The sequence below is a fragment of the Molossus molossus genome, unplaced genomic scaffold, assembly GCF_014108415.1.
Source record: "Molossus molossus isolate mMolMol1 unplaced genomic scaffold, mMolMol1.p scaffold_m16_p_4, whole genome shotgun sequence".
In the NCBI taxonomy this organism is placed as follows: Eukaryota; Metazoa; Chordata; class Mammalia; order Chiroptera; family Molossidae; genus Molossus; species Molossus molossus.
Genome location: NW_023425377.1, coordinates 7,337,118 through 7,362,163, shown reverse-complemented (window position 1 = coordinate 7,362,163; position 25,046 = coordinate 7,337,118). Strand labels below are relative to the sequence as shown.

Genomic DNA, 25,046 nt, shown 5'->3' with positions numbered 1-25,046 from the left:
TGGACCCTCCTCCTAGGAAATCCCTAGGAGTCGAAGGAAGGGCAAATTCACTGGTGGGGTGACTGAATGATCTAGGTGGAAATGTTGGGAAGCTCTTCCCGTCCCCCTGACAGCAGGCGACTGTGCGACCGTGGACACCAGCGAGTGTTCACATGCTCACATGCTCCTTGGGCTGCGATGTGGGTGCAGACCTAGGAGTTAATCACTAGGGAGAGGGTGCTGTCTGCCCACCCCAGAAAACCTCTGCAAGCCAAAAGGAACCAACTGCTGCCAGGTGGTAAAACTCCAGGGCTCATATCCTGGTGGCCCTGGGAGGCATTAGGAGACAGGGCGTCACACAGGGGGTCTGCCCTGCGCTGGGAACCACTGGGAGCTGAGGGCACCGTCAGGGTGTGGCGGGGAGGTGAGCTTACACCAAGGACTAGAAAGCGTAATATCTGGGAGTCCCTCCTGCCTGGCCCCTGTTCCATAGCCGCCGTTCCTCAGCTCAGACGTGCCCAGTCCCTGACCCGTCGCCCCAGCAGGACTGTTGTCAAGTAGATCCATGTGAAGTTGGGGCAGACATGTGTTGTGCTGGCGTGAACTATGCAGGCCTCCTATCCAGCAGTCAAAAAGTTGGTTGTTGGAATAAAGAGACTGCATGCTGTTAGAAAACAGAAAAGGATGGTTTTGGTTTTATTTCATGCTCAAAGGCTATTGTGAGTGATAGAAGGATTTCAAATAACTTCTGCTATTGAAGCCCAGGTTCTGGTGTGAATCCCTCCCTCGTGACCCCAGGCAAGTCCCTGCACCCCTTATGCCGGCTAGTGATTACTCTGTATCAGGATAATGGTGCACCCCAGGTGTACCCTAAGAGGTTACTCTTAGGACTTTGGTGGATCTCACCTGACGTATTAGGGGAGTCTGCTTCTCTGAGCTCTGTGAGTAACCTGTCCTCGAGGGGTCCAAGCATCTGGCCCAGCCCCCAGAGACATCAGGCTGGCTGTACACTGAGGAGTGAGGTCTCTGGGGAGAGATTTTAGGGGAATGAAGCTGAATTGGTGCGTACAGCCTGCAACATGGAAGAGGCTTTGGCCCCTCTGTCTGGCTGAGTTGCACGTCACCTGAGAGGGAAGGGACTGGGCACTCCTGTAGCAATCCCGGGCAGGACAGACCGGTCTTCAAGCCTTGGCCCAGGGCCTTGACATTCAGACCCTGCTTCTCACAGATTCTCAGACACTGCTGGACTGGGGGCATGGTTCAGTACTAAATCCCCATCTCCTCGCGCATCATCTCTGTCTGACGACCATGTGGTCCCAGAGGCCAGGGGACTGTGGGGACAAGGATCTCAGCGGTTTGTTTGAAAATATTTTCTATGCCTGTGGCACTCTTGGGAGGCATCTAGATGTCCACTGGGGCTTGGGTGTGAATCCCTCCCTCTGTGACCTCAGGCAAGTCCCTTACCCTGTCTAAGCCTCAATTTCCTTATCCATAAATTGAGTGAGAATACTACCTCTGGGCAAGAGACTGGGTGTGTGGGAAGTGGAGGGAGGGAGGGCCCCTCCTCGCATACTGTGTTGGCTGTATCCACTGGGGACCCAGCAGATATTGTTGAAAGGATGTGGAGAGCAGATGAATGATGGATGGAGAGCTCTGTGCATGGGGCTGGGGAAAGATTTAGAGCTCAGACGTTACTGTCTGCCATTCTCTTCTCCCACACGAACTCCAGGTCCCCCGGATGAACCCTACAGGATTCCCAGAGGCCAAAGCTCTTTGCTTCTCTCTCCCATGATTCTAAGAAAGAAAACAGGGGGTACCAGCATTCAGTGAGCTCCCACATGTGCCTGACACAGTGCCGGGTGCTCTGTGCATTTGCATTGGACCCTCACGAGCTGTGGGTGAGCCCCCACAACAAGCTGCCCGAGTGAGGCCTGAGAGGTCAGCCCCTCTTGCACCAAGTCCCAGGGCATTGCCCAGAATTGTCCAGGGCTCCAGTTGCCCACAGTGCCCTGGGCTTTTGCCCCATAGCAGAGTCTTATTTTATTGGCTTGCACCTTGGAAGGCTAATCTGCAGAAGACCCTTCCTACAGAGAGGAGGCTGGGAAACTGGCTGAGAGGCTAGTGTTCAGAGATCATTCTTCTGGCCGGGTCCCATCCCCTCCTGGGACCTCGGTGCTTCCTTTGTGAAAGGAGGTCGTGACATTAGACATTTCCTCAGGTTTCATCTCGTTCTCAAATTCGAAGGTTTTTATTGCTGATGTTCTTATCAGAGCCGCCACTGCAATCTCTGAGCTATCGGGCTCAGATCTAATTAGACGTAGTCAAAGAGTGGAGGAGATTTGCAACTCGGGAGTCAGTCCCCCTGCTGGGTTCAAATCCAGGCTCTGTCACTTACTAGCTGGATGACTAAGTCCTGTTTTCCTCAACTATAAAACAGGACGGTGGTTGTTGCATCTTAAAATAGCTGTGTGTTGTGTGGATTTCAAGGATAATGCGAGTCAAAGGCTCAGCACAGCTCTGCTGCATGAGAAGTGGTCAGCAGATTTTAGCTGCTATGAAATTTATGGCTCTACTACTTGGGGCTTCCGATGCCTAGAGGAAGGCCACCCTGGAGGTAGTCAGTGCCTCTGGGAGTCCAAACAGCTCATCTCTGCAGCCTTCTTCCTGCCCTGTCTGGGTGGCTAGGACCCAGAACCCTGGGGACAGGTGATGGCCCTGCAGCAGCCCCACTGACCAGCAGCCTGTCTGTGCTGGCCCTGAAGACATTATAGCCTGCTCAGCGAGTGCCCTGTGTGTTTTGAACATATTATTTTGTAACACACACATATCTTTAAAATAGAGCAAAAGCTGCATGCGATTAGTGTTGGAAGAGGGATATACCTATCCACCACCCTAGGTGGTCAGGGAGAGCTTCCTGGAGGCAGCAGAAATTCAAAGCAGCTTAAGAGTTATGTCACTCAATAAAAGCATTTCAATATATCTTCTGTCTCTGTTTGGGATCTTTGTCTATAATTAAGAACAGCGAAAGCCCAGGTTTGGAGGATTCAGCCCCTGCCTTCCAGTCCCCGGTAGAATTTCGGACTCTAATGGTTTTGCGTGTACTTAGCACGCCAAGGCTATGGCCCTGGGCTTCGGTGGGTCAGTGGAAAGGGTTGGGCTGTCTGAGTAACCAGAGGAGGAAGACCAGGTGTGTAGCAGGTGGGTCTGTGGGGGGCAAGAAAATGTAGGGAGGACATCACTAGACCGAGGCCTCCTCCGTGGAGATTTGCCTATAAGCAAATGACCCCACATTGAAGAGGTGGCTGGGTTATCAGTCCTCCACGGCTGAAGGAGAGCATTCAGAACCTTCAGGAAGGGCTGAGCTCGGATCTCCGGAATGCTCATTGACTAGCTGAGCAAACTGAATCCCACAGCTACTAAATGCATTTTCTAAGGCCACATGGCAGATTAGAGACAAATAAGGGACTGGTCCCCTGACTCCTAGATCCGTGAGCACCTGGCGCGGCTGGGTTTGGGGTTTATTGATGGGGCAGCGTGTTCACCCACGAGTGACCTGGGAGACCAGCAAGAGGCAGTAAAGAGAGAGAAGCCACAGCCCTGCCATTACAGGGTCCTGGCCTCAGGGGGCCTCTGGCAAGTCACCTCATCTTACAAATGCCAGTTTCCTTGTGTCTCTAAGAGGAATACTGATTTCCAGAGGCATTCATGCCGTGGGCAGCGTCTGTTTCTGCATCTTTGTCCATCACCCTTCCCCCATCCCCTTGTCGAATAGTTAAAATTCTGCCCACATGCCAGGGCCTCACTCAGCTGTTTCCACATTCTGGAAGGCTTCCCCAAGCCCCAGAGAAAAGTGATTTCTTCCATCCCAATTTCTACAGCTCTTAAGGTAGACATTCTCACGCCCCTCAAGCCCTGCCTTGAATTAGGCACTGGATGGCGGTTCGACCCCCTGCCGCACCCCAGGATGTCAGCTTCTTGGGGGGAGCTTGTCGGCATCACCCTTCCCAGCCTGCAGCGTGGCTCCTTGCTCGTAGTAGGAGCTCAATAAATCTTTTCTGGAAGAAATTCTAAATAATGGGATGGTTGGCTGCTCTTCGTTCTCTCCTTGAATTGCAGCCCCTGCAGGAAAAGTGAACATCCCACCGAAATTTCAGTCACCGGTCCTCCGCCTGGAGAGAATTCTGTTATTCGGTCTGCTGGCTTTGAATTGGCCTTTTCTACGAAATGTTCTGAAGCTGTTTACCATCCAGCAGCGAAATGTTGATAACAGGGTTCCTATTCCCCAGGCCCCTGATAGTCACAAAGCACAGGGAACCCACGCCCAGTGCCTGGCACGGTCTGGGCCCCCGGTCCCGGAAGAAAGTCGGGGGAGCTCAAGGCAGACAGGAGATGGGGAGGCTGAGAGGTGGAAGCGAAGTGACTCCGCCTAGAAATCGGCGCAGATTGTCAGCCCGGTGCCTGGAAAAGGACCAAGTCTCGGACCTCTTTGTATGCCTAGGAGGGCTTTGCTCAATAAGTGCTTCATAAATATGCGAGTGAGCAAGAGAGTGGAAAACTGAGCGATGGAATGATTGGGGAAATAAGTAAATGTCGTATAAAGTGTGTGATAGCAGCGGTGATGGAGGAAGTGAGTGCGGGAATGAATGACTGTGTGCACCGTTAATGTGTGATGACGTCCTAGAGAGGCTGTGATTAAAAGGCTGTCTTTGCATGAAAAGCATTGATTGTCATGTGACCCAAGTCTTGGATCTAAGCCCCTCCCCCCCAATGAAACTTGGAAGGAGTCAGTGGGAGAGAAAGCCCCGGTGCAGATCATTAACAGCAAACTTATAGCAAGTGCTTCTTAGAAAGCTGAACATGATACATTCTGTCAAGAAGAATCCTGGTAATTTTTTGGATACCAGTAGGTACATCGTGTCTTTGGGGAAGGTGGGAAGAGAGGATGTATCTCTTTCACTCTTTTTGTTGATTCATTCAAAAAAATAAGTAAGGACTGACCCAGAAAGGCCTCCCTTGAATTTCAGGTTCACCTTTACCTAATCGGGGTGAGACCAAAAGCCTGTACATTTGTCTGCCCCTTTATTTGTTCACTCAGCAATTCCTTAACATGGCTTCCTGATGTTATCTCTGCTCCAGGTCCACTCCGGCTTCCCCACTCTCCCTCCATGTTCACCTGACGAACTCCTACACATCCTTCAAGAGCTCATCCCGCATCACCCTCTCCCAGGCCCCTGCAGGCAGAGCCCATCCCTCCCTCCCTTGTCCCCCCACAGCTGTGGCTGCTTCCCCTTGCTACAGGCTTGCACATTATGTGACTGTGGATTTACAGTTATCTTCCTACTAGCTCTCAGGAAGGTGAGTCTCGTTGCAGGGCCTCTGTGAGGCCCAGGCTGGAGGGATGCCTTGCCGTGGGAGGTAAGGATGGCTACACTCGGGGTGTGTGTTGATGGCTCCAGTAGTGCAGGAATGCGGCAGCACGAGAATCCAGGTCTGCTCAGGGCCAGAGGTACCCGCTGCAAAGTTCTGCATAATGGCCCGGAGCCCAGGTCCCCATTCATCAGGCAGCGAATGAGTGGTGCTTCAAGAGAGAGGAAGACAGAGTGTCACACTCCACCTGAGAATTCTGGCGCCTTCAGAGAAACTTGACTTATCTTTAAATGCGTCGCCTGCCTCCAGGTAGTATTTTAAATAGGTCACCTTCAGGGAGTTGCTGTGGTCAGTTGGGAGACGCCAGCTTTCTGAGCCCTGGCCACGGGAGCAGCTCTCGGACTAATTCTTGTTATTCCAGGCCAAACGGAAAGCTTCACTGGGCAGTGGGGGAGGTCGAAGCACAAACCAGGGCCCAGGTAGGCCCAGGACTGCGTATGGTTAGGACCCAAGTAAGAGACTTGGGTTTAAACTCCGGCTCTGCGACTGAGCCGAACCTCTCTCTGAGCCCCAGTTTGCCTCTCTGTAAAATGGGGACAATGGCAGCGTCTCCCTTACGGGGCTGTGTGAAGGCCCAAGGCAGTAGTGAGCACGTCTTCGCTTCTGGTGAAATGATTTTAGCAGCTCAGGGTCATTCTGGCTTTGCTGCTGCCTTCGGTCCATCTCAGGGCAGGTCTTTCCTCCTCTGCTGCTCCACTGTACAAGGACCCTTGTAGTCCTTGGAAACCTCTGTCCCTTCGAGCCATGGCCTCTGATTCCATCTCCCTGGGACCCGGAGCCACCAGGGCAGCCGTGGCCACCAGAACCCAGAGCAGTTTCTCTGCAGACTCCTGTGGGAAGCTGTCAATTTGGGGTGATAAAAGAAGTTTCCGGTGGTGGGATAGGGAAGTGCGGATCATCTGTCAATAATGATAATAATAATGATAATAGTAAAAACAACAACTGAAGTTGATCTGGCATCCCCTCTGTGCACCTTGCTCTGCCCTTCTCCGGTGTGATTTGATGAACCTCCTGCCAGCCTGGAGGGCACACCCTCTTCCCATTCCCATTTGCAGATGAGGAAACTGAGGATCTCCTAAGGGAAGTGCCTTGGCCAGGGTCACACAGTGTGTGGTGGGCAGTGCCTGGTTCCGGCCGATCCCAGAGCCTGAGCAAGTCCACCCCGCCAGCTCCCTGCCTCCTGGCCTGGAGGAGGAACAGCCGGAATGGGGAGTGTGGAGTTCGGGGAGAAGGCATTCGGGGGTGGACTGAGCCCCTCATTAGCTGTATAGAACCACTGAGCCACCTGCAGGCCTGGAGCTAAACGCTTTTAGCCTCATCTCGAACCACCCCTGGATCTGTTTCCACTTAATCAGACACTGCAAAAGCCTGAATATGAAATGATTGGGGGCAGAAGGCCAATTAGCAAATTCATTAATAGGATTAAACATCTCTCCTCTGCTCTGATCATTTATGGGAACTAAATTCTTCTCGCTTTGTTACTGCCATCATTGCCTGTCAGGGAAGGATTGAGCACTTTACCTCCAAATACTTTAGAATTTCCGACCTTGGTAATCAGACACCAGGTCCGGTCAATGTTTTCACATGGTCCAGAGGGGCGGGAGGGGTCAGGAGGTCGAAGAGTTGTCATCATTGCAAAGGAAACAAACCCAAGCACTCGCTGGTGCATTTGCCTCTGCGTTCTCCTCATTTCCCTTTGTCCGTAGCCATGTGTGGGCCTACATCTATGTCACACGTGTGTGTGTGGTGTGGCGGGTGTGGGCATGTGCTCTTGGACCTGATGTGAAACCTGCTCTGCAACCCATCAGCTATGTGACCTCAGGCCACCTCGCCCCCGTGAACCCTCAACTCCACATCTGAAAAAAATAGGATGTTGACAGCAATTTCCTCCAAGGTTGTTTGGAGGATGAAATGCAAACATGAGTGTAAGATACAGTGGTCAGAACACAGCGAAAAGGCAAGAGAAGGAAGTTCTCACTGCCTGGAGCCTTGCTACTCCAAGTGGGGTCCTCAGAGCACAGCCTCAGCATCAGCTGGTGCTCGTTAGGAATGCAGTCTCCAGCTGCATGCGCATGTGTATCATTATAAGATATATATATTCATGAAATTATATATGGAGCTGGAAGGGACCTGCAAAGCCTTCTGGTTCAAGTCTCATAGATAACAGAACAGTCCAGAGAAGGCCAGTGGTTTTCCCATAGTCACACAGCATGAGTGTCAGACCTGGGATCTGAACTTCAAGCTTCCTCAGCCCCGCTTGTCTTCATATGAACTGCTGTGAAGTCAGATTCCCCCCAGACTAGCATTTCGGCAATTGAGCTGTTCTTTCTTCTTCCTCCCTTCCTCCCTCTCTGTCTCTCTTCCTCCCTCCCTCCCTCCCTCCCTCCCTCCCTCCCTTCCTCCCTTTCTTCCTTCCTTCCTTCCTTCCTTCCTTCCTTCCCCTCTCCTTCCTCCCTCCCTCCCTCCCCTTCCCTCCTCTCTCTCTCTCTCTCTGTCTCTCTCTTTCTACCAGAAGGACAGGACTCTGTATACCCACTGCATTTTCATTTGTGAATTTAAATGTTATTCCGGCCCTGGCCGGTTTGGCTCAGCGGTTAGAGCGTCGGCCTGCGGTCCTGAGAGACCCGGGTTCGGTTCCTGCTAAGGGCACGTACCTCGGTTGCACTTTGTCCCTGGCCCTGGTCGGTTCTGTGGGTGGCAGCCACTCTATGTGTTCCTTTCACGTCGATGTTTCTCTCTCTCTCTCTCTGTTCCTCTCTCTCCCTCCCACTCTACCTGAACAAAAAATGGAAAAATGTCCTCGGGTGAGGATAAAAAAAAAAATGTTATTCCGGCCGAGGAACATCCTGAAGCTTGATTCTAGCCACCGCCTAGGCTATACCCCAAGTTCCCTGCTATCTGGAGGTATAACAAGGAGGCTTTCTGGGTCTTCATCTAAGTTGCTTCTGACCACAGAGCAGTGCAGGGAGCAGGGCAGAGCCATGTGGACCGGAGACCCCTCTCCACGAGGGACCCCACTGGCAGTGCCCAGAATGGCAGAGCAGGTTGGCAGCCCGGGTTACGTGCGAAGCCTTCGTGTGGCATTTGAAACCAGGAGACTTGACAGAAGTTACTAGGCGTCTAATGGGAAAAGGAAGGGCTTGAAGCATGCAAGTCAAATGCCTTTCCCAGGGGGCCTAGTAGAACCTCTTTGCGGGGAAACGAGCCACCCTCTGGGTCATTGCAGGGAGTTCCCAGCACTGAGCAGTTAGCAGGACTCCTGAGGGTCGAGGCCTAGGCGTTCAGGGTAGAAATGGCGAGACGGGGGAGCGTTGCTGGAGGAGGAGGGATTCGAGTTTTTCGAGGGCCTGCCATGCTCCAGAACCTTCTGCAGGCCTGTCCTCTCATCTCATTGTCCCCGGAGTCCTGCGATGGCTGTATTGTCCTTCTCCCTTTGCACATCGGGAAGCGGAGGCTCGGAAGGTATTTCGATTGGTGATTGAAGAGCAGGGATTGAAGCATGCCCGATTCCGTGGCCCCTGCCACGTGGCCGCCTCCTCCAGCTGGAAGGCACATCCAGGACACGCAGGCCTCTGATCCCCAACAAGAGGTCGATCAGCTGCTGCAGCTCCCAAGCGCCGGGAAGCGGAAGTGGTGGCCACTGGCCTCCCCTTGGCCCCGTCAGCCCCTCACTCAAGCCGGCCCTGGGCCCAGAGGGAGCGGAGGGCCCTGCTGGCTGCCGAGAGCGCGTCGGAGGCCACCAGCACCCGCTCGTGGGGAAGTCGGTGCAATGGCATCTGTGTGTGGCCAGGGCTGTACCTTCTCCCCTCCCTGGGCCTCACCCACATAGGACTCTCCCAGGTGGTCAAACTGCATAGTCAGCAGGGTCCCTGCTCACCTAGTCGGGGCAGTGGGGACGTGGGTCCTTTCCTGTCTCCTTTGCACAGGACCAGGCCAGCACGGGGCTGCATTCGGGTTCTCAGCCCCGAACACCGTGTGGCTAAGCCGATGTGCCCCCACCTCCACAGGCCCCACCAGTTGTACTTGCCAGTTCAAACAAAAATAGTAAAAGAAGTCTAATAAAGTTTAGATTTTCCCCACAATGTCTACCTTGGTGAATTTTTTTTTTAACTATAATGTACTTCCAAAATGCGTTTCCGTGATTTCTGATGCTTCCACTTTGCTGGTGCTTTCAGCCTCTCTCGGCTGTGCTGTTGGGGTATTTCCACAACCGACAGGAGAGAGAAAAACTCTGATCGGCCCTGAGCACCTACTGTGTGCCAGGCACCGAGTACCTACTGTGCGCCAGGCACCGAGCACCTACTGTGTGCCAGGCGCTGAGCAAGGTGTAGACAAATACAACCACAATCACAAAATAGTTTTAAAGCTCTTCTTTTTCTTTTTTATCCTCACCCGAGGACATTTCTGCATTTATTTTCAGATAGAGCTGGAGGGAGAAAGGGAGGAAGAGAAAAACATCAATGTGAGAGAGACACATCAACTGGCTGCCACCCACACGACCCCAGCTGGGGCCGGGGACAAACTGCAGCCAAGGTACATGCCCTTAGCGGGAACTGAGCCTGGGTCTCTCTGGTCCGTGGGCCGACGCTCCAACCGCTGAGCCGAACCAGTCAGGGCTAAAGCTCTTCTAATAATAAAACAAAGAAGAATAGTAAGAAGAAATGACATTTATACAGGGTGGGGCAAAAGTAGCATTACAGTTGTGAGTACATGAGACACAGTTTATTCCTGTATTATCATTTATTAATGATCGTATTATTTTCCCTGTTAACATCCCCACCCTGTCGAGTGCTTGGTACCAAGTACTAGTCCAAGTGCTTTGGATCCATTACATGAACTTACTTCTCATAATGACCCTGTGAGGTCGGTACTGTGATTACCCCCACCCAACAAATGAAATCTCATACTCTGAGAAGCATCCGTCCCCCCACTTTCTAGATGAGGAAACTGCAGCTCAGGAGGAAGTGATACCCCGAGACCTGGGACTATTGAATTCTGCCCTGAATTTTCAGGGGCACCTGTCACTGCCCCTCCCTGTTACCTCTGTCCTCACCTGTGCGACCATCCTCACTTCTTCAGTGCTTCCTGACTCCGGACGGACCACTCTGTGCATGGTCCACATGGCGTGGCTCATGCTGGAGCCATTCGGGCTCCCCTCTGCGTCCCCCCAGGAAGAGCTGCTGGAAGGAGGTGGGCTATGCAGGACCCTGTCTGTGCCGGGATTGGAACCCGGAGGGCCCGAAGCCAGCGCCTTCACGCCTAGTCACCAGGCAGCCACGTGCCCAAACTGCACGCTGCCCTGCACTGTGGGACGCAGGGCACAAAGAGAGCACCTCTGCCCGGGCCCAGGCCGGGGATCCCAGAGGGTGCCTGAAAGAGGTGGCCTTGGAGTTTGAGGACAGAGCAGAGCTGGGCCCGTGCAGGGACATGGGTTAGTGACATGCTAGGCTGAAGGAATGGCAGGAGCCGCACCACGGAGGCAGACAGCGGGAAAGGAGGAGGAGAAAGGAATGGCAGGTGTTTCCCACGTGTGTGACTTGGAGGATGTCAACAGAAAGGTTGTCATTAGAAACCGGAGGGGACAGAGTGAAGGCAGGGATGAGTCAGACTGTCCACACTCAGGAGGGTGGGGAAAGACCCTGAAGGTGGAAATGAGTAAGGATGAAGTCACTGGGGATCAGGACTGTCCCCTCACCCTGCTCTGCCCCCCCAGAAGTCTGCCGGCGATCCAGTCAGCCCCGTGTGCCCGCGCCCCCCCTCCCGGCACCCACTGTTTGCCCTGCGCAGTTCAGGAACTGATCGCCTTGAATTGCTCTGTGCTCCCTCCCTGTAAACAGGCCCCGACTCTCCAGTCGGACCCTTTCCTCAGAGACCGGGACCTTTCTCTCTGCCCTTCGAAGCGTCTCCAAGGAGCCCAGCACCGTTCTGGGCACACGATTGCTCCTGGTGACCTGAATTGACCTTTCTCAGACATGCAGGAGGACTTGAGATTCCCTAACTGGGATTAACCATGTAGCAAAGAACCGCTGAGCCCCTCCCCCGGGACAGCCACAGGATCTGAAAAGCGAAGGTTGTAGAACACAGCATATTGGAGGCTGTCGCCGAACAGCTTCCAGTTAGTTGACGGAGAGAACGAGGTGTGAGGTGTGGGTGACACAGAACCGAAGGCCAGGCCCGGCTCACCGCCGATGAGCCGTGTGGTCTACAGAAATCGTTTAGCCCCTCTCTGCACGTCAGTTTCTTCGTCTATTAAATAGCAGCAATCATGAGAACGACTCGCTGGGTTGTCCCGGGGGTTACATGAGGTCATATGCATGTAAGAGTCACGTGAACTGTAAGGCGATGCCTAAATGGTGGGTGTCGACATGCAGGTGAGGATGGCGATCGTCACGGTAGGACGGATTTGCGGAGCATGGGGGTGGCGATGGTTGGAAGGTAGTGCTGGTGGTGGTGGTCTGAAGGTGGTGGTGGCAGTGGTGGCCACGATGATGGGGACGGGGGACAGACAGTGTCGGTGGTGACACTTATGGTAGGGATCGTGTTGAAAATGGCAGAAGTGACGGTGACTGACGATAACAGTGGTGTTGATGGAAGAAATGGTGGTGATGACGTGCGGCGTTCACGGTGGGGCTGGGCCGTGACGATGTGAGTGGTGGTGGTTATAGCAGGGCTCACGTCGACGGCAGGGCGGAGTGGCACTGAGGGGGGTGCTACCGTGGTGGTGGTGATCATAGTTGGGGTGGCGTTGGCGAGGATGGCAGCGGCGGCGCTGGTGGACTTGTGGCTGACGTTCCCTCTGCCCAGGCTGCACAGAAGGGTTGCCAACCCTGGAATCTGAATTCCCCCCAGTGGCTTTGTCACCAGGAAGAATATGACAAACTAGCTCATGCCTCTAGGTCTCTCCTCTTCTCCGTGGGTGACACGGTCAGAATGGTTTTTACACCAGCCACCCTCTGGACACGGACTGTCCCAGCAGGAGCCCAGCGCCTGACCTTGATAAATACGTGTGGACGAAAGGATACGTTTGCAGAAGGACACAGGCCGTACTCTCGGGTAAACTCGCCAGAGCTCAATGTCCCGTCTCCAGAGATGCGCGGGTTATCGGACAGCTTCCCGTCACGTCGGGAGGAACCTGCTCTCAGCCCGGGGCCAGCGTGGGCACGGAAGCGCCCTCCTCACCTGGCCGGCAGGGAAGACTAACCAGGTTCTGCCCCGATTCTGTGCTGACCGAGCACAAGAAACAGTGGCGAAAGGACATCTCCCGCCAGCTGCTGCTGGGGTGTCTGCGCCCCCTCCTCAGCACCCTCTGTGCAGCAGGAATGCAGGCAGGTCCGCCTCTGGGGACGTTCTCTTGTTTCCTTGGTAACAAGTCCCTCCCTTCACCCCCGGCCGGATCCTGGGAGAGATGACAGCCATGGCCTCAAGTTCAGGGGCCTCCACAGCCCACCCTCTACCCTGGGCAAGTTAGAGGGACCCTTCGGGCCCCTTGTAGGAAAGGAACAATCACATGAGACATTGCAGGGTTCGGGTGGCTTCAGGGATGTAGCACATAGTAGGGCCTCAATAAATGATAGTAGTTGTTAGTGTTGGTAGAGTTTATTTTCTCTGTCGCTGGTGGAGAGATTTATATAGTAAGTGGTGAAGAATGATAGTCCTGAGCCTTGGTGTCTCTCTTTGGTTGGACACATGTGGCTTGGATTCACCTTGAATCCCCTGGTCCTGGAACGCTGAGCCTGAGGGGGTCCCCTAAATGGGCATCATTGGCGGGTTTGTTGAGGAAGATGGGGATGAACTGTAGGCATTTGAGTCCACGTGCTGTTCTGTCAAATAAGGACTGAGGTTTGGAGACCAGATAGTCTTAGCTTTGAACCCCTCGTGCCTCTCACTGGCTGTCGGGTAGGTGACTCCGTGAACCCTCGTTTCCGTGTGCCCAGTGAGGTTAACATACTGAGCACATGGCTCCTTGGGAAGAGTATGGAAAACAACGCGTATACAGAGCCGGGGGTGGGGGGAGGGGGCCTGTCTCCCAGGCAGCCCGGGACCAGAGGTAAGGGAATGACCAAAATGGCTTGGGGACTAAAGCTGCTGCAGCCTTTCTCTGTCTCTGGAGCTAATCCATTACTGCCCAGAACCCTGGAGCAAACTCAGAAAGGGAAGGAAGGGAGGGAGGGAGAGGGGTCATCGGCATCTGCAAGAGGATGTCACACTGGCGTGCAGGCTACGGTCCATGGCAAGCTCTCTGTCCTGGGAGGCGTCGGGCCGGTGTCATTTCTTTGGCTGCAATTGTTATTGTTGTGAAACCGTGTGGAGGGAAGACCGGGCAGAAAGGAGAAACTCAAGCGAAGACACAGGGTGAGCAGGAGATTGGAGGGAAGGACAGAACTAGGCTGAATGTGTTCCAGGTTACAGGTGGAAACTGAGGCAGGCTGCCCCCCCCCCCCAACTTCTAATGCCACCTGGTATCTCTAAAGGGTGTTTGGTGGGCCTGTGTTTTTGCAGAGAGTGTGGCACTGCACACAGGCCCTCTGGCGCTGGGCAGGGCCCGTCCCCTGAACCATCGCCCTTCAGGGTCGCATAGTCCGATGAGGCAGATGTGTTCCAGACGGGAGGAGAGTGAAGCCCAGAGGAGAAGCGGCTGGTCCAAGGTCACCTCGCTGGCAAGGGCAGGGGTGGTATTGAGCCCAGGCCTGTCTGTCCATCACTCAGAGGCGTCACACCTATCACCTGGTATAAGATGCGGGTGTCATTTGGGGAAGCGGAGGCTCACGAAAGCTGTCCCCCACCTGCCGACTGGAAGCAACACGAGCCGAGCCCCGTGTCTCCTGGCTGTCAGCCCCGCGATCTCTCCCCGGCGGCTCACACATCACTGCCGCTGACAACACATGCGTCTCTCATCCCTTCTCCTTCTCTTCCTGCCTGTCTTGGCCGCCTTCCAAACTTGGGGGAGCAATAAACCAACATAAGAGTCAGAGAAAGGCTGTAGGAGGTTCAAACCCCAAACCAATTTGGTCCTTACACGACTTCCATCCGAGCTGCCTCGGAGACAAACCCTCCACCACCACCACCATCGCTCGACTGTGTCAGTAGGTGGCAGCCAGACTACAGGACTGGCGTAGACCACGCCTCTTGGTCCAGCGCCCACTTAATTCAGAGGTGCGCCTTGTCACGACGAGATGCACAGACTTGGACGCCAGGCAGTCCTGGTCTGGAACTTGGCTCTGCCTTTCCTGAGCTGTGTGACCTTGGGTAAGTCACCTACTCTCTCTGAGCCTCGGCTCCTCCATCTGTCAAACAGGACCAATAGCTAGGGTTGCTGCAAAGATTAACCAGAAATCTGTATGCAGAACAGCTGCCCCATGATAGGCACTCGTTTGAGGTTCAACAAGTTAACCTCAGGCTATAGACTTCATAAACATAGGCTCCTCTGCAACCACGGCCCTGGTCCCTCACACAAGTGGGACAATTTCTGGCATGTGCGGCCACTCCCTCATCTATTACCCACAGCAGATGTTGGTCACCCATCACTTTCCTTCTGAGCTAGAATGAGACTCAGAATCCTTCTTTTTTTTTTTTTTTTCCTATCCTCATCCGAGGACACTTCTCCATTTTTTGTTCAGGTAGAGTGGGAGGGAGAGAGAGGAACAGAGAGAGAGAGAAACATCGACGCGAAAGGAACACATCGAGTGGCTACCACCTGCACAACCGACCAGGGCCGGGGACAAACCACAACCGAGGCACGCGCCCCCAGCAGGAACTGAACCTGGGTCTCTCCGGACCGCAGGCCGACACTCCAACTGCTGAGCCAAACCGGCCAGGGCCAGAATCCTTATTAACACAGCATTCCAGGCTGTGACTGCCACTTGATTATAGTTGGCATGGAAGATAGATGAAATTTATTTGCATCTCGGTTCTGATGAAATTCACATTTGCTGCTCCCTCTCTACAGCCTGGGTTCTGTCTCCAGTTTGCTTTTGTGTGTTCCTTTCTGTGTGTGTGTGTGTGTGTGTGTGTGTGTTTAAACTGCTGTTCCAGGCTGAAAGAACACCCCCACCTTTTGTTGTTGGTTTATTGGAACATATCTCTGTACTTTCAGAATCCTTGCCTATGGGACCTTGGACCTGCAGTAACATCCGCCCATATCTGGGAGGTGGGGGGGTGGGGGATCGAGTTAGAACTTGGGAAAGGAACGTTACTGTACCGCCATTAGGAGTGACACAGAGATGGCGGTTGAGTATGGATTTGAAGTCTCAGGAGACTGAACACTCTGTGATGATGACTGTGATCTCACAGAGGTAGGCCTAGAATACAACAATTTATTCGTTAGGGTAACGCTAGCTGCTGTAACAAACAGGCCCCAATATTTCAGTGGCTGAACACATACAGTTGCATGTATCGTACATATAACTGGCCGAGGTGGATGTTCCTGTGGGCCGGCTGCTCTCTTCCATGTGGTCACCCAGGGATCCAGCCATCTGCCAGCTCGTCCCTCCACCGACGCTCGGGCCTCTTTTACATCTCGATGAAGGGGGTAGAGATGACATACTGTTTCACAACCACTATAACCTAGCAGTGACAAACATCACTTACGCTCAAATTCCACTGGAGAGAGCCAACCCCACTCGCATGCAAGGGCAGGTGGGAGGCAGACAATGAGGTCTGTGGTGGGGTCAGCAACCGCTCTATACTCTTGGAGAAGCATGAGATGGTGGAGACCACAGCCAGGCCTGCCCAGACGGCAGTTCAGGGGTGGGCCCCAGACCATCTGGGCAGGGCCCTGCCTGGGACAGGAGGCTGCATCCCGACTGTTGGCTCATCTTGGGCATGGAGAAGGCCGCTCCATAGCCAGAGGTCAGCTGGCAGGGCTCTACATCATCTGTCCTGCCTGAACCAGGGCCGCGGCCATTCTGATCCTGCTGTCTGTCAGCCGTCTGCCTCCGAGGGGTAGGATGCAGCCGACAGCCAGAGCCCGATGCCGTGAAATATTCAGGCGGCTCCTCAGGCATCCAGGGTGAGTCTGGGTTCACCAGGAGACGTGCTGCTTGTCACGTGTTCCCCCGGCAGCTTTGCCTCCAGGGGAGACAGTGTTGGTCACAACCCCAGCAGCCTGCCCTGCAAGCAGCTCCATTTCTCAGTGTGGTTCATATTCTGGTCTCGTGATCTGGGTAAACGGGCGTGTTCGCCTGACAGATGGGCCCCTTCCGGGTGTGTCAGCAAAATCAGGTTTCTGAAGATGCAAGGGGGGGGGGGGGACAGAGGCTGGGGAATGCGCCAAGGTAAACGCCACCTGTGAGGTCCCTGGGACGCAGCCAGCAGCCTCCTCTGGGCATCACGCGTGCCCGTCACCAGGCTCCTCGCTGCCGGTGAGCACGCGGGAGCCACACTCCCAGCCCCAGAGGTCTGGGGCTGCTTCCAGCTGCAGGTGGGACATTCTGGCAGCTTCCCCTGATCTCTGTACAGAAGGAGGCAGGGAGGAGAGGAGTTGAGGGGAGAACAAAAAGCCCGTGCTCGGTTTCCCTCCTCGTGAGCCCCGTCGGTACAGGATTTGGAACAAAGGAATCCTGGCGCTTTGATGATCCTGTCTGCAGCCGCTGTTGAAATGACTGACGCTCGCCAGCGCTTCGGTAGGAATTATAATTACATTGGAAGACCCGAGGCAACTGAGTAAACTGATTAGCTGCTTGCTCCGACTTGATAGATTTTTGTTCCCCCTCTGGGTCATAAACAGGGCCATGGGAGATGGTGGAAGCTCGCTGGGTGGGAGCCGTCTGAGACGGGCTGTGTGCATCCGGGAAGCCACCCAGGAGGCTGCAGGCAGACTCCCCGGGAGACAGGCTGGCAGGGATCCACCCGCTACGGTGCCGGACAGCGGGCTCCCGGGCCAGGGCCTGCGCTCTGACCTGTGCAGGGCTCGCTCGGACTGCGGTGAGTGTCCTCAGAGCGGGCTGATAGGACGAGCTGTTGGGTGATGCTCTGGGAAGCCCCCACCCCCACCCCAGAAAGCCGAATCTTTCTGCCAGGCATAATCATTGCATGGATAATTGCACGACTCAGAGCCTGCTGGAGAACCCTGGGCCCATGCCAGAGCAGAGAGGCAGGGTTCTGAGACTGCAGCCGGCTACTGCTTCTCAGAGCCGAGTGTGAACGACGAGGGTAAACATTCGACTTCCTAAGAATCCTCGCTGGCAGGGCCAGGACTTGGCAGCCGTGCAGCCGAGAGAGGTGGGGAGCTGATGAGTTCTCTCTCCCCCCGCTCACCCTCTTCCAGGAGGAGTCCCCAGAATCCCAACCCGAGCCCTCTGTGTGCGCCCTCCACGTAGCACCATCCTGGGGCAGCACGTCACCTCCGCCGGCACCTACGTGCTGATGATGCCAAGCTCTCCAGCACCCACCTCGCCCTCTGAGCTGCAGCCATGGGCACTGGCTTCATGCCCCAAACCGAGCTCCACGCTTCTGACGCCAGTCTGCCCTTCTCAGCCAGCAGCACCCTTTCCCACGAGACCAGACCCCCAGCTAGGAAACCAAGAGTCCTAACCCTTCTCCTCCTCCCATCTACATATCGTCCGAGGCCAAGTCACACGGGTTCTACAGCAGGTGTGGCTCTTGTGTTCTACCCCCTGCTGTCCCCCTGCACGGCCCAGGTCCAGGCTCCAGGGTCATCTCTGGCTTTCTTGTGTGGCCTCCTCACGGGCCTCTCTGCCTCCACCCTCATCCCCTTGAGAACATCCTCCCGCTGTCTCCAGATCCATTTTTCTGAATGTAAACCGGGGGTACCTTCCCATGCTACAGCCCTTTCTCAGGCCGGCTGCCCTAGCATTGCCACACGCGTGCCACCAACCCCAGTGGACGCCACTTGCGCTTCCCAGCTCCCCAGACGTGGATTTGCCGGGAAATGTCAGCGTGGAACGGAAGAACGGAAGGGGAGTATTCCAGGCTCTGGAGCCAGGCTCTGGGTCTGACTCCCAGTTCCTTCACTCGCTAGCTGTGTGACCTTGGGCAAGTCACTCAACCCCTCTGTTCCTCTTGTTCCCCACCTTTAACATGGACATAGTAGTAACGGTAGAATCTCCCCCATGGGTTTGTTGGGAGGAATCAATGTTCATGTAAACAATTCATGAAAAGCACTCAGAACACAGTGTGTGGTAGCTGTTTTATCAAGTCTTTACACATGTCCCAAGGTGGACACTAACAAAATGTCAAATCCAGAAAGGAAAAAAATGATTTCAACCAGTCCATGCTTCTATTGTACAGAGGGGGAAGCAGAGTCCTGCGGGGAGAAGGGCCTCAGCCCAGCACCAGCCGCCTGACTGCTGAACCCCGGACCAGCTCACTGTCCTGAGGCCCCGCCCACCAGGGGTGGAGCCCACAGCTCCCTCTGGACAGTAGCAAGTTCTGGGAGTTCTCCCTGGGCTCACCAGGCTCGAGCCCGACTCCTCCCCTGGAAACCCGTGTCTGAGAATTGGGTTGGGGTGGGGGAGGGACAATGTGCACCTCGGTTAGTTCCAGGGTAAACAAGTAAGGAGAAATCTGACTGCAGGGGCAGTTAGGGCTGAACTTCATCCAAGGTCTGGGGAACTTGTTCGTATGAGGCCCCGGGCTCAGTCTGAGGTTCCCCGATTACCGGGTTCACTGTGGACAGGATCAGTGGGAAGAGTCTGAGCCCGAGGACCCAGGCAGGCGGCTGGGGCAGCAACAGGGTCTCTGAGCGGGTTCCCATCTCTGGCCTCTGAGGGGCCTGTCACAGAAGGGCTGAGCCCGGACTCTGAGAACTGCCTGGGTCCAGACCCTGACCCTAGCATTCACCAGCTGGGTGACCTCAGGCAAGTGCCTAAACCTCCCTGAGCCTCAGTTTGCCCTTCTCTACAAGGGGATCATCATCACACCTGCCCTGCCGGGTCCATGACGATGAAGGAAATAATCTGCATATAAGCCCCTCGGTAGCGCCTGAGACATAGCCAAGGGGCATCACAGCCCTGAGAGGGGAGGGGGCTGCCCAAGCACGTACTCTCTGCAGACCCATTTCTGCGCCTAACCCGGGTGCATTTCCTCCTCGGGTGCAGAGGTAGGAAGCCCTCCCAAAAGCCTCACCCAGATCTCTGCCACTGGGAGTTTTTCCTCGAGTTAATTTAGGAGACGTGACCTTTTCTGCCTGTGTCTCTGACTCAGCCTGCGGTATCACGGTGCCAGCCAGCTGTGGCTACAAACCCCTTTCCTAGGCAACCGAGGGCAGGAGTGTTCTGAAAGCTTCTCCTGGGGTGGGAGTGGGGGTGGGGTGTGCCATCGAACACCCCAGGGTCCTCCTGGTCCAAGGGGGTCATTCAGTAATCGTGTCTCTGCCGTCTCCTCCCCCCCCCCCCACCGTGAGGGGTGCGGGTGTCGGTTCGGGTGTGTGGGCCGCGCCCCTCTCAGAAGCCTCACCCCTGCTCAGGGCTGTGTCAGAGTCGCCAGGGAAACGGGGCAGCTGACAGTGCCAGAGCCAGCTGCTCTCCTGGGGTGCCCGTCTCCATACTGCGAGGAACCTGGTCTCACAACCACCCTGGGAATGTCCACCGGCCTCCCGTTTCCGTGCCCACCACAGGCCCAGACCGTCAGGCCGGTTCCTGCAGCTGGGTTCACACCTGGCGCCTCCACTTTCCAGCTGTGTGACCCTGCCAGGCGCATGTCACCTTCCTGGGGACTCGGGTTCCTCGTTCGTAGAAGTCAGCTGAAATGTGGTGGCTGTGGAGGGAGAACCGAGTCTGCAGTACCTGGAACAGAGCCTGGCCTATAGTACGTGCTCAATAAAAGCCAGCTGGGCCGGCACCGTCCGCCCGACATGGTTAGCCCCTTACTGCGGAGGAAGACAAGAAGGTCTGAGAAGTCAAGGGACATGCTTGGCGGGATTCGAACCTAGGCCTGCTGGGTTTCAAGTTCTGAGCTTTCCTGCTCTTCCCGGGCTGCAGCTGTCATTGGAGGGGTTCATTCATCCTCCTGCAGATTGCATATGTTCTGCACCCAGATTACGCCCCCCTTTATTGGAGGTCTGTCCTTCTGGGCCTTGAAGACGTGCTGGCCTTGGAGGGTCACCCATGAAACCCAGGTAGTGACATTTGGGAGGGGAAAACTGAGGCAGGGTCAGCTGCTTTCATGCTGCCCCCACTGTTTGGGACACCTCTGCCCCTCCTTGTATCCACACCCTTCATCTGACTAGCTCCTTCTTGTCCTCTGGGACTTGGCATTAGCAGTACCTCCTCCACCCCAGGGCTGGTTCAGGTGACCCTTCTCTTGCTCCAGGACCCCACTGATTTCTCACCAGCCAGCATGGAGCTCCAGGCCACGACGCTGTAGGGCCAGAGAGAAAGCCCGCGGCTTACAGTGCCTGACATATGGCAGGAGTTAAATAAAGCTATGTATTTACTAACTCATTGGCTAATACCCTGCCTCATTGCAAATGAGATCTGTGCCAATTGAATGAATGTCTGCAGAGCTGAATTAGAGTGAAGCAGGGAGCAGGGGGGCTGGCCCAGGAGAAATTACTTGGGTGCTGCATCAGGAAGCCCCGGTAAGAAATTCTGCCCCTGGCCCTGTGGCCTCTGCAGAACCTTGGGAAAGTCATTTTACCTCCTAGAGCCTCGGTTAACTCACCCAGAAAGTGGGCGATGGATGTTGCGAGGACCCAGTGTGAGGGAGGCCCGCAGCTCAGAACTCGGGCAGTTGAGTCTGACATTGGCCTCAAAGTCAGGAACGATCCAAAGACCCATCACACGTGGTCACTATTATATTGCAAAGATATAAACTTGCATGGTGCTCCCTGGAGGCCTGGCAGTGGGGGAGGGGCGCTGAGCTGGAGGTGGGCACGCTAACATGCCCACCCCCAGCACCCACCTCTCAAAGCAATCACAGTTTTCTCTGTCTGTCCTTGGGTTCTGAGTAACAGCCTCGGTATTTAAAAGACAAAATAAAACACCTTTGCTTTGAGAGTCAGTGTAGCATTTATTTGGGGGGCAGAGTTTATTTCGATAGTCTCAACGAGTCCTGTTCTGTATTTTTGGAAGAACAAGAGTACTGAAGGGGTCATTTTATTTCCAGTTCTCTTTTACTGCACAGAGGAGGTGGGTAGCATGCTGGCGGGGGAGGGGGTGTGAGTTGGAGGATTGGGAAGGTTTCCGGAGGATCCTCCAGCCTCGAGGATCAACTGCAGTCAGAACTCTGCCTGGGGCCTGCCCCGGAGGAAGCCTGCATCTCAGCAGCCAGTGCCACCCAAGCTGCTCTGGAGGCTGAGGCTGGTGTGGCTGCCCAGCCCCCACTCTTCCTTCTGCTCACCCAGCAGGCCCTGTTCTCAGGAGTCAGCTTAACGACCGATTCTGGGTCATCTGGACCGCTGTCTCCCAGGCCTGTGAGACCCCCTCCCCAGTACCACTGAGCTAGTGCCAGAGCTGCGGGCAGGATTGCATTTCTGCTGTGGTATTTGCTGGCCGGGTGACCTCTCCCATCTGCAGAATGGGTCGCCCTGCGTGGCTGGCATGGGATAAATGAGAGGTGCTGTGTCTAGTGCCTGGGCCACAGCAGGAGGTCCAGAAAACCTAGTTCATCCTCCCGGGGTGTCTGGAAGGTGATTGGAAACAAATGCCCAAGGACACGATGCTGCTGGGGCCTGTGCCAGGCGTAGTTGGAGATGGGAGGGCTTTGTGGAATGCCGGGGTCCCTGGAGCCCATTGCCCTCCACTCCCTCTTCTCTGCTTATCAGCAGGAAATCTGGGACCTCAAGATGTCACAGGGTCCCAGACCCAGTCAAGGAAATCCAGAGGTCTAAAAGGACTTTAGGCCGTTTTTCGTCTGGGAAGGAGGAGATGTCTCTCAGGGATTTGCACTGAAACTATCTCTGAATCCATGTAGAAATGTCATCACAGACAGCAGTGCCCTGACTTTGAGCATGGAGCCAACAATCTTGTTGAATAGGGGACAGTCGTCAGCCTCAAAGATGGGCCCAAGGCCCCTTTGTGGGATGAAGGCTGAGTGGGCATCCCATTGCGCTACTCGGGACCTCTTCAGTGCAAACAACAGAAAACCAACTCTTACTGTGTAAGGGGAAGAAAGGGCTGTGCTGGCTCATGGCATAAGGATGAGCTTCAGGGACAGCTGCATCCAGCCGCTTGTTCAAAGAAGGGGTCGATGACCACCTGTTGACTTCCTTTCCTCAGGCCTGCTCTCTCCTCTTTTGGCTTCATTCTTAGGAGACTCCAACCTTGGGGTGCCAAGAGTAGCCACCAGAAGCCCCCAATTTACACCCTCCAGCTCAGCAGCCTCAATGGGAAAGGGCTTCTCTTTAATTTTTCCAAGAATAGTCCCAGCATTGGCTCTCATTGGCCCAGATCGGACATGTGCTGCACTGATTGGCCAGGATCTGGGAAGAAGGAGAATTCTGCCTTAATTCCCAGTGGACTCTGTTCGGAGGAGGGATGGGCAAACCAACGAGCTTTCCCAGAAGAAGGGGAATGGCTGCAGGGCTGGCAGAAACAATACATGTCGCCGCCCCCTCGTTAAATGATACAAGGTTTCCGTAAACACTAACCTCACACCGAGACACTACTCACCCTACCCTCCAGCCTGACGCATCCTAAGTCCTTTTCACTTACTTTTGCGGGGCATCTGCTTCACGTCAAGTGCTGTGCTTACTGTTGAATAGCTATCTTCTTGTGAGTCTCTGAGATTAGCTCTGTTATCATTATTCCCATTTGACCAATGACAAACCAAGACTTTTGAGGTAGAAGGACAAAGTTGCGTAGGGTTAGAGCTTATAAGTGGCAGGGTTGGGACTTGAACCACGTGAGGCGATCTGATTCCAGAGCATCGACTCTGTCCCCAGGTCATAGGGTCTTCCCGCGAGGTGCCTCACAGCTCTGCCCTTCTATGTCTGTGTTTTGGTTGGTCTCTAGGCTTTCGGTGTCCTCCCCATGCCTTGCTCATTTGCCAAAGTCGTCCTTGAATGCTCTGTCCTCTAAATAGTTGCGTCCAGGACTCATGCTGGGAGAGACCCTTTTCTGCACCACCTTCACGGTCACCAGCCAGCTCATTGCAGAACACGGTGCGTGTATTTGTTTTTTGTTGGTGGCCAGCCCTTCAAGGGCAGAGACTGTATCTCTCATTTACTGTTCCAGCACCCAGTACCGTGCCTGGCACATAGCAGGTGTTCATTGCTCATCAAATGTTTGTTGATCGTTATGATGGTGACACAAATAAAATCAAAGCGGAGAAGGTTGGGGGGACTTCAGGCTGGGAGTATTACTGTCGGCGATGACCTCATAGCTCATAAGTATTATCATAGCCAGTGTGTCTGGTACTATAGTAGAGGCTTTGCACACTGCTTCTCTTAATCCTCCGAGCAATATAATGATGCTGATGCTACTCTTCCCGTGTTGTAGATGAAGAAACGGGCGCTCGAGGAGGTGGAATGACTTGCCCCAAGTCTAGCATAGCATGGAGCTGGGTTTCAAGGACAAGGAAGGGGGACGGCCTGACGCCCTCACAGCCTTCGGCCTAGCACATCCAGGGAGCTGCCCGTAAGGCAGGTCCTTAGGCAGTGCGTGTCTTTCCAGAATCTATACAACATGTTGACTATGTCTGGAGAATTTTCAACATTAGAAATTCTCTGTCCCCATGAGGGGAGCTCACACTCCGCCTGCCTGTCGCCCTTGCCTCTAGGGCTCAGCCGTCTACCTGAAAAAGGACACAGCTGTGGGATCCCGTTTCGGCGACGGTGGCAGCAAACGCAAACATTTTTGTGGAGGCTGGTGAGGAGGTTCTGGCGTCTCCCTCCCGGTGTGGCCATGGCGCCTGTGTTAAGCAGCGGAATAGCAGGTGGGGTCTTTCCTGCAGAGACCCCCATGGCGGAGCGGATATTATTTCTGGCAGGGTGGCCTCTAAACCTAACAGCTTGACCTTCTTGTGATTCTCTGAATTACCAAATACGTGTCTTTAATAAATCCCTTGCCGCCCTGGCCGGTTTGGCTCAGCGGTTAGAGCGTCAGCCTGCGGACCAGAGAGTCCCGGGTTCGGTTCCTGCTAAGGGCACGTACTTGATTGCAGTTTGTCCCCGACCCCGGTTGGGGTCGTGTGGGTGGCAACCAGTCGATGTGTCTCTCTCAGGTCAATGTTTTTTTTTTTCTCTCTTTCTTCCCCCCTCTCTCCCTCCCGCTCTATCTGAAGATGGATGCAGCCCTGGCCGGTTTGACTCAGCGGTTAGAGCGTCGGCCTGCGGTCTAGAGAGACCCAGGTTCGGTTCCCGCTAAGGGCACGTACCTTGGTTGCAGTTTGTCCCCGGCCCTGGTTGGTCATGCGGGTGGCAGCCACTCGATGTGTCCCTTTCATGTCAATGTTTCTCTCTCTCTCTCTCTTCCTCTCTCTCCCTCCCACTCTATCTGTACAAAAAATGGAAAAATGTCCTCGGGTGAGGGAAAAAAAAAAATGAAGATGGATGCAAAAATGTCCTCAGGTGAGGATTAAAAAAAAAGAAAAATCCTTTCCCTGCATAAACCAACCAGAGTGGATACTGTAGTTTGCAACCAAGGACCCTGACGCATAGACGCATCCATGTACATGGAGCTATGGAGCAATATCTTTAGACTGAACCCTGTGGGAGGGCAGCATGAGCTCTGGACTGTCCA

General features: G+C 54.6%; 1 protein-coding gene across 5 annotated transcripts in view; it reads left to right on the top strand.

Annotated features, from left to right (window-relative positions):
- KCNIP1 (potassium voltage-gated channel interacting protein 1) overlaps positions 1-25,046 on the top strand; it is a 256,568-nt gene that overhangs the window by 85,566 nt on the left and 145,956 nt on the right. The window lies entirely within an intron of this gene.